The sequence below is a fragment of the Kogia breviceps genome, chromosome 12, assembly GCF_026419965.1.
Source record: "Kogia breviceps isolate mKogBre1 chromosome 12, mKogBre1 haplotype 1, whole genome shotgun sequence".
Taxonomy (NCBI): domain Eukaryota; kingdom Metazoa; phylum Chordata; class Mammalia; order Artiodactyla; family Physeteridae; genus Kogia; species Kogia breviceps.
This window is the reverse complement of record NC_081321.1, coordinates 37893472-37901326: the sequence shown is the minus strand read 5'-3', so window position 1 is coordinate 37901326 and position 7855 is coordinate 37893472. Positions and strand designations below refer to the sequence as shown.

The 7855-nt window shown below is 55.2% G+C and overlaps 1 protein-coding gene and 1 long non-coding RNA gene across 2 annotated transcripts in view; one reads left to right on the top strand and one right to left on the bottom strand.

The window, feature by feature from the left end:
- The window catches only part of PFKM (phosphofructokinase, muscle), a 478771-nt gene that overhangs the window by 397704 nt on the left and 73212 nt on the right, over positions 1–7855 (bottom strand). The window lies entirely within an intron of this gene.
- On the top strand, positions 1946–7705 carry LOC136792266 (uncharacterized). The gene is made up of 2 exons (XR_010835800.1): positions 1946–3257; positions 7215–7705. It is a non-coding gene; the product is annotated as an uncharacterized lncRNA (long non-coding RNA).

Here is a 7855-nt window from a genome sequence, read left to right as displayed (position 1 = left end):
TACCTGGGAGGAGGAGGCAGCCGGTACAGCTGCCGGGGCTCAGGCTGGACACACCCTCACCTCTCCTCGTCCCCGCACCGCCAGACCTCTCATCCCTGTGGTCATGGACACGCACTGCTTCCAGAAAGGGCCAGAGCCCTTGGCAGGAGGCAGCCCAGCTGGGATTATGCCTCGGGTTTCTAAGTGCATCTGAGCAAGTCAATGAACAGGTCTCCGCCTCCGTTTCTCCATCTGTAAGATGGGTGTGATACGATGATCTCAGGTCAGCTCTTAGTGGCAAACAAGTAGACTGCAGCTCTGTCTCTGCAGCTGAGGTGACAGCTGACGGCTGTCCTGTGTCCTCTGCCTGCTGGGGCAGCATCACCTCCGAGGAAGTGGGGAGCCCACTCCCTCAGGAACAGCCTGGGGTGGAGCAGACGGCAAGGTAACCAAGCCAGTGCCCTTGCCCATGGGTAGAGATGGAGGACCCTGGGGCATGGAAGCTCCCAGAGCTGAGCAGTCATGACATGAGGCGCAGGCCCGGTGAGTCAGGACTCCCAGGGCCTTTCTTCTCTCCTAAACCCATTGTCTGTCAACGTTTCAGCAAAGGCCAGACGGGCCAGCCAGCCGCGCTTCTCCATCCTTTCAGTCCCAGGGTGAGACCAGCCCTGTGAAGAAGAGTGGGGGCCAAGCGTAGTGGGGTTGGTGTCCTCCATCAGCGTTTCTCTTTTTCTGCCCTGTGGTCTCACCCGTGTCCCCAAGGAGCTTTCGCGGTGCAGGAATTTCCCTTCCACCTTGACCGCCTGGCCACCTCCAGCTGCCTTAGTCTCTGGGGCCGGACACCTTTGGAGCCTGTAGGGAGAGGCCTTGCCAGGAAAACAGCGCCCAGGGCAGGCAGGGGACACAGACCGGAAGCCGAAGGCCCCAGTGATGGGCTGGACCGCTGCGGAGGGAAAGGCTCCAGGTCACGGTGGCCTCTTGCCCTGAGGGCTGTGTCACCTTCTGTATCCCTGACTGCCCAGGCATGGGGTGGAGGGGTGGCATCCCTCGTGTGCCCTAGCAGCCCAGGCTGTGTGTAGGGGGCCCCCAGGGTGTGTCCCAGCTTTGGGAGAGCTGCAGTGGGGGGGAGGAATTCGTGGGACTGCTGAAAGAAGGAAGTCTGAGGTCAGACCTTTAAAAAATCTCTTACCTAAAAGCAGGTAAAGCAGAGAGGGAGTGTGTGTGTGTCCTATGGGGAGAAAGAACAGAGGTGGTAATTCCTAACATCCCTCTTTTTTTTTTTTTTTTTTTTTTGCGGTACGCGGGCCTCTCACTGTTGTGGCCTCTCCCGTTGCAGAGCGCAGGCTCCGGACGCGCAGGCTCAGCGGCCACGGCTCACGGGCCCAGCCGCTCTGGCGGCATGTGGGATCTTCCCAGACCGGGGCACGAACCCGTGTCCCCTGCATCGGCAGGCAGACTCTCACCACTGCGCCACCAGGGAAGCCTCTAACATCCCTCTTTTACCCTCTTATCCTTAGTTTCCCTGCAGAGCCCTGGGGCAGCGTGGGGACCGAGCCAGGACTGTAATTGTGGGGTGCACACCAGGGAGGGTTCCCCTCCAGCAGGCTGAGCAGGACCTGGTGAAAGGGTAGGGCAGCCTGGGGATCCCCAGCCCTCTGGCTGCTCCCACTTCTCTCCTGGGAGCCAGCCACCCCTCTCTCCCCAAGCCCCCTCCAAGCAGGACAGACCTGGAGCTGGTGATCTAGCTCCCTTCCCCTGCCAAGGCATCCAGCAGAGTTAGAGCTCACGGTGGGGGGCGGGGGAGGGGGGCAGAGCTGTGTTCACAGTCCCCATGGCTTCTTTGTTCCCCTGCCTGTTCTGCCTTCCAAGCAGCAAAGATTAATTTTCTTAATGTTGCTATTATTCACAGTATTTATCACGCTAATAGGTTTAGATTTGAATAGCACGTTTTCATCTTTTCCAGCACACTTTCACATCTATTCTCTTAATTTTTACCCTGATGATAAGGTAGGTATTTTTACCTCTGTTTTGTAGTCAAACTGGAGCACATAAAGATTTGCCTAAGGTCTCATAACTGGTTAATAACAGGGTGGACTGGCAAAGGAACTGGATGTGTATCAGCCATGCCCATGCGATGGGCCTCCCCATCCATGCCTTTCCTCGTGCCCCTGGCACTCCAGATGCAACCTTTCTGAACCCCGACATTTTCTTCTTTCATAGGGAGAGACACAGCATCTATATATATCTCCCTCCCTCCCTCCCTTCATTTTGGGATACTTACCATGGGCTTTGTAGGGAAGTCCTACCTATAAGACGGGCAGTCCTGGCCATCCTGGAGCAGACCACCCAGCTAGGCAGACGGGCACAGGACAAAGCCATCAGGGGGGACGAGATGCCACAGAGGGCAAGGCCAGAGAGAGGTGCGTGCCTAGGGCCACGGGGTCTCTCACTGCTCACCCCTAAGCATTCAGGGCCACAGCGGCTCCGTTGGGCTGCAGGTTCACGGTCCCAGCCATCCGGCCCCCAGAGCCCTGCATGCCTGCCTCACAGCCCCGCCTTCCAGAGTTGGGGTGCTCTGCTCACCACTGGTACAAACCACCTGAGTATCGGTGTGGTGGCTGGTGGCTGGGAAGGTCTCTGACCTGGTCCTTGTCCTTGATCTCTCCTCGTTTCCACGGAGGCCAGAGCATAAATGCATTTGCAGAATGTGTACTCAGACCCTGCCCTGTGCACAAAGTTCTGGGCTTCTCACGTGTGCCAAGGCCATGGGCTGGAAGTACATAAGTGTCCTCTCAGGCCTGTCCAGCTGCCCTAGCCAATCTGGGTGACCCTCTCTGAGATTCTGGGCTCTTCAAGACCGGAGCCTAGCCCAGCCTGACAGGGCCCTGGAAGGGGCTTGTGGTACAAGTCATGGGTGGCTACCGTCCTGCCCAGCGATGATGAAACTGATCTCTCTGAGAAGCCAAGTCCGACTCCCCTGCGCTTTGAGATCTCTTCTCTCCCACGCCTGAGGCCTTCGTGCATGGGCCGGGTGGTCTTGATGGGGCCAGAGGGGCTGCTTCTGCAGGAGCGTGGGCCTAGAGACCCCCAGAAGGAGGAGGAAGCCTGGGCTCAGAGCCCAGACCCACTTTGTGGGGGAAAGTGTGAGACGCTGATTGCTTGTGTGTGTTTAGACTCTGACTGTTGCGGACCCCGAGCCAGGGAACCAGACGTTCACGCTACCTGCCATCCTGCTGGCCCTTGAGGAGGGCTCGGGGCCTCAGTTTTCTCGCTGGAGTGTGAGTTGTGGGCAGCCAGAGCTGCTTCCCGGTTGCTGAGTGGAGGAGAGCTCAGGCTTTCCTGGCACTCAGGGGCCTCTAGCCAGCAGAGGGGTGGAGAGAGGGTGACTATGTGCTGTAGCCATGGCAGCAGGACGTTTTAAACTTACTCTGCCCCCCAGAAAAGTGCTCTGGGAGAGCTTGAGGCAGCGCAGGCCTGTGTCTGGGCGGTCCTCCCGCAGGTGGGCTGTGTGTGTGGGAGCCTCGGCCTCAGCAGCACCTGGCCTTGAACAAGTCCCTTCCTCTCCCTGGACCTCAGTTTCCTTATTTATAAACAGGGATTTGGACTAGAAGGGTTTGGGATGACTTCCTGCAATTAGTGTCTTTGACTTAGACAGCTCAAGGCGTCACACGGGGTGAGACGGTGCAGACCCCTCTTGGTCATGAGGCTGTGGGGCCTCCCCACCTTCCCGAGCACCTTCCCAGTGGTGGCCGCCAGCCAGACTGCCCGCGGGAGGGAGAGTCCGCTGTGAGCACAATTGTGTTAGAAGCATTCTCAGAGTTCTCTGCCCCTAAATATCTCCTACTGCAGCCTACCCGAATTCCAGTTGTCTGTAGGAGGCCCCTCTTATGTAGGTACGTAACTTGGGAGGATTCTAATGGTTACTTTAAGGGGGAGAACAGGAAAGGAAGAGGCCCCGGGCAGTGGCATAAGGGGAATTTTCATGACGTCAAGTGAGGGGCGAGGTACAGAGTATGACTTAGGGAACACGGCAGAGTCTTCCAGGGTGAGAGTTGGAGGGAGAAGTGAATGGCCAGGCCCACTGGTTCAGCTTCACTGGGGCAGGGCCCTGCAGGGCAGCCCGTGTGCTGGAGGGGGAGCCTGCAGAACCAGGCTGGACTCTGGTGGCCCACGGAGGAGGCCAGCCTTCTCTGTCCCTCCTGTCGTTTCCTGTCTTCTGGGCCGTGCAACTGTTGGCAATCTCATCAAACAGAGCCGAGGCCAGAGCTGTGAGTTGTTCCCACTGAAGCTCTTGGCCTCCCGCAGAGCAAAGCTCAGTTCCCCAGGCTACAGCTGCAACCCCAGAAAGTAGGTGTTACCTTCAGCAACCGAACCAGGTGAGCTGGATGTTGTGTGACTCGTTAAAGAATCATTCCCGAGACTTGAAAGTACTCAAAGTGTACATTTTGAAATGTAAATTTATTTTTGGAATTATTATTATTTTTTTAAATCACCTTATGGGGAATTCCCTGGTGGTCCAGTGGTTAGGACTCTGCGCTTCCAGTGCAGGGAGCACAGGTTCGATCCCTGGTCAGGGAACTAAGATCCCACAAGCCTCGCGGCGTGGCAAAAAAGAAAAGAAAGAAAAAGAAAGATTGCCGCTTTCTCATGTCTCTGTTTTAAAGGTCGTTTTTTCAGGGAGGCCTTCCCTAACCATCCTATGTAAATTAGATCTTATGTGGCCTTTTTTTTTTTTTTTAAACACACAACACTTATCCGGTCTTGTTATGTGCCCGATACTGTTTTAAGGCTTTGCAAGTCTTGACTCATTCAGGTCACCACAACTGCCCTGTAAGGTATTCTTATTCGCTCTATAGTTACAGGGGACACCAAGGCACAGAGAGGTCAGGGAACTTGCCTAGGGTTGAACAGCAGGTGAGCGGCAGAGCTGGGATTCAATCCCAGGCAGTCTGGCTTAGAACCAGTGGTCTCAGCATGGTGTTCTGCTGGCCCCAATCCGAGCTTTTGGTGCACTCCGTCCGTCATCCCATAAAACGCTGAGCAACTCACCCTTGCATCCACTTTGTTTTGTTTTGTTTTGTTTTTTAACATCTTAATTGCTTTACAATGGTGTGTTAGTTTCTGCTTTACAACAAAGTGAATCAGTTATACATATACATATGTTCCCATATCTCTTCCCTCTCGCGTCTCCCTCCCTCCCACCCCTCTAGGTGGTCACAACGCACCGAGCTGATCTCCCTGTGCCATGCGGCCGCTTCCCACTAGCTATCCACCCTATGTTTGGTAGTGTATATATGTCCATGCCACTCTCTCACTTCATCCACTTTGCTTTGCATAATGGAGCGCATGCTCAGATGCGTGAGGAAGGGGGAAGTTGTCCATCATCCAACTACCTCAGCCCAGTAATTACGGTAATTTTGACAGACTGTAGATCTCCAGACCGTGGGTCAGGAACTGCCCCTGCCAGTCCTGTCGTCACCTTTGTGAGGACAGAGCAGCCGGCTGTGCCTACACACCTGGGGTGAGAGGGGTGAGAGGTGCCTCACGCCTGCCTCTTTCCGGCCTCCGCCCGGCGCCCCTCCCTGATGTTGCCTTTGCTCACTCCGCCTCTGTCTCTCCGAGCCTCCTTATCCCTGTCTGCCACCTCTCCTTTTCCCATCTGTGCCTCCAGACCCTCTCCAAAGCCACTGGGGTTTGAGGACATGAAACAGAAGTTTTATTTTACAATCACTAGCAGGTGGTACAAAACAAACATTAACACAGCTGGCAAAAAGTGCGAGCAGCTGGTTATTTGGGATCCTCAAAAGCAGGGTAAAGTTGAGTGGTCTTTACATTGTGGATTCAGAAGCTGCTGGAATTCGGAGTTCTAGCCGATCCCTGCACTGGCTGCCCCTTGGCCCTTGGCGGTGGTGTTGCCAACAGGTGGTTTGGGGCTTTGGGTCCCCCCACCCCCGCCAAGTTTCCATTACTCCTGAATGAAAATAGTGTTTGCTATGAAAATACCACTACAAAATGAATCCCTGCATCTACTTCCATCCACTGCCCATAAGCCACCCCCCCGCCCCCCCGCCGCCACCACCCACCCAGTACCAACCCTGGAGCCTCTAAAGCTCCTGGAGGGAGCCATCTGTTCTCTTCGTTTTCCTAGTCATCTTCCCTTGGGCCTTTATCACAAGTGAGGCTGAAGGGCTCCGTTTGCTCATTCATTCACTCACTCACTCACTGAGTCATTGCTGGTCCCAGGCGCGAGCTGACAGTTATCTAACACACATCGCATGGGCAATACAAAGCCGCAGAGCGGACCCAGGAGGCAGGGTTCCTATCTCAAGGGATTTCAGAGGCCAGCTGAAGAAACAACCTGTATGGATGTGAAGTTAACCGGCAGTGCAGGGGTTAATGGGCACTTGATTGGCAACACTGTCTATCAGAGGCCCACGTGACAAATACCAAGAACTGAGTCCATAGGCAGGAATGGAGGAGGAAGTCAGGCTTTGTGGAAGGGTGGCTTTGCTCTGGGCCTGGAGGATGGGTAGGAGAGGGACAGCTGATGAGTACGGGGAGGGCATTTCAGGCAGAGGGCCAGCATGGGGCATGGCCTGCACAACCAGAAGTACGACCTGGGCACATCATAGTACACTGTGATGGACGGGACAGGAGGCATGTCTGACTAACATGCCTAGGGTTGGCGGTGAATGTGATGCTGAATGTCAAGCATGCCCACAAACTTAAAAAAAAAAAAAAAAATGCTTGGGAACCCGATCGTGGTACACGGCACACAAACCAGGGTGGGAGAAAACCGCACAGGGAGCCATTCTAAGACACACTCAATGAGGGGAGACTACAGATTGACGCGACTCACAAGTGATCAGATGTGGGCTGCCATCCTGGGGCACTCCCACGTCATGGTGGGATGGAGGCTGGAGATCCAGCACCTTCAGGTACCAGGGTCCCCTTGGTAAGTGACTCTCCAGGCCTCACCTGTGCTGGACCAGCTGCAGGGCCCTTCCAGTCTCTGGTCCTGTGCAGAAGTGACTTGGCCTTGGTTTCAGGGAGGACAGGGGTGGTGGTCTAGGCTGGTCTGGGCATACGTCTCCTTTAGCAGCCTCCTGGGTCAGTCTCTCCCATAGCCTGTTGGTCCTCACAGACCCCTGACCCCTTTGGAAGCCCAGAGGTGCGTGCAATCTACTTCAAACAGTGGCCTGATGCTGGGGCTTTTCTGTCCTCTATCCCGCCAGAAACCAGTGGGTTCCAAGAACAGTTTTCCAGCCCAGCCTGAGCCCTGCCAGTCCAGTATCAGCATAGCACCAGCCATAAAGTGAGCACCGGTAAATATTTGCTGCTGGACTCCCCACTCCTCACACCACCGACAGCTGGCAGCCTCCTGGAATCTTGCCCAGGCAGCTGCACCCTCTTCTCTACCCTCCAAACCTTGGCAGAGGCCATAGCGGCAGCCTCTCCTCGCTTCCTGGTGTGGAGAAACCGCCTCCGTTGATGTTCTCATCGTGGGTATACTATCCACAAGCACCTGTTGCCAATTTCTCCCCACCCAGGTCTCAGGGACCCAGCCTCCTGGGATTCCCACCTTGCTGGCTGGCCCCCAGCTCCTTGGGAAGAAGAGCTTTCCGTCAAGGGTGGAAAGCTGACAGGGGGACCTAACTGGGGGAGAAATTGGAAAGAGGGGCGACAGCATTGTTTGTCCAGGAAAAGAAAGCTGTCTGAAATACAATTCAATGTGTCTGTCTCTGTATACATACGTATGCACATCGAAGTTTATGAGGCACCTTGGCACGAATGTGTGGATGTGTGCTCTTATATGGGCCAAATGGAGTTTTTCCTACTGTCCTGTCGACTTTTGTCCATGTCAACATGTCTCGGG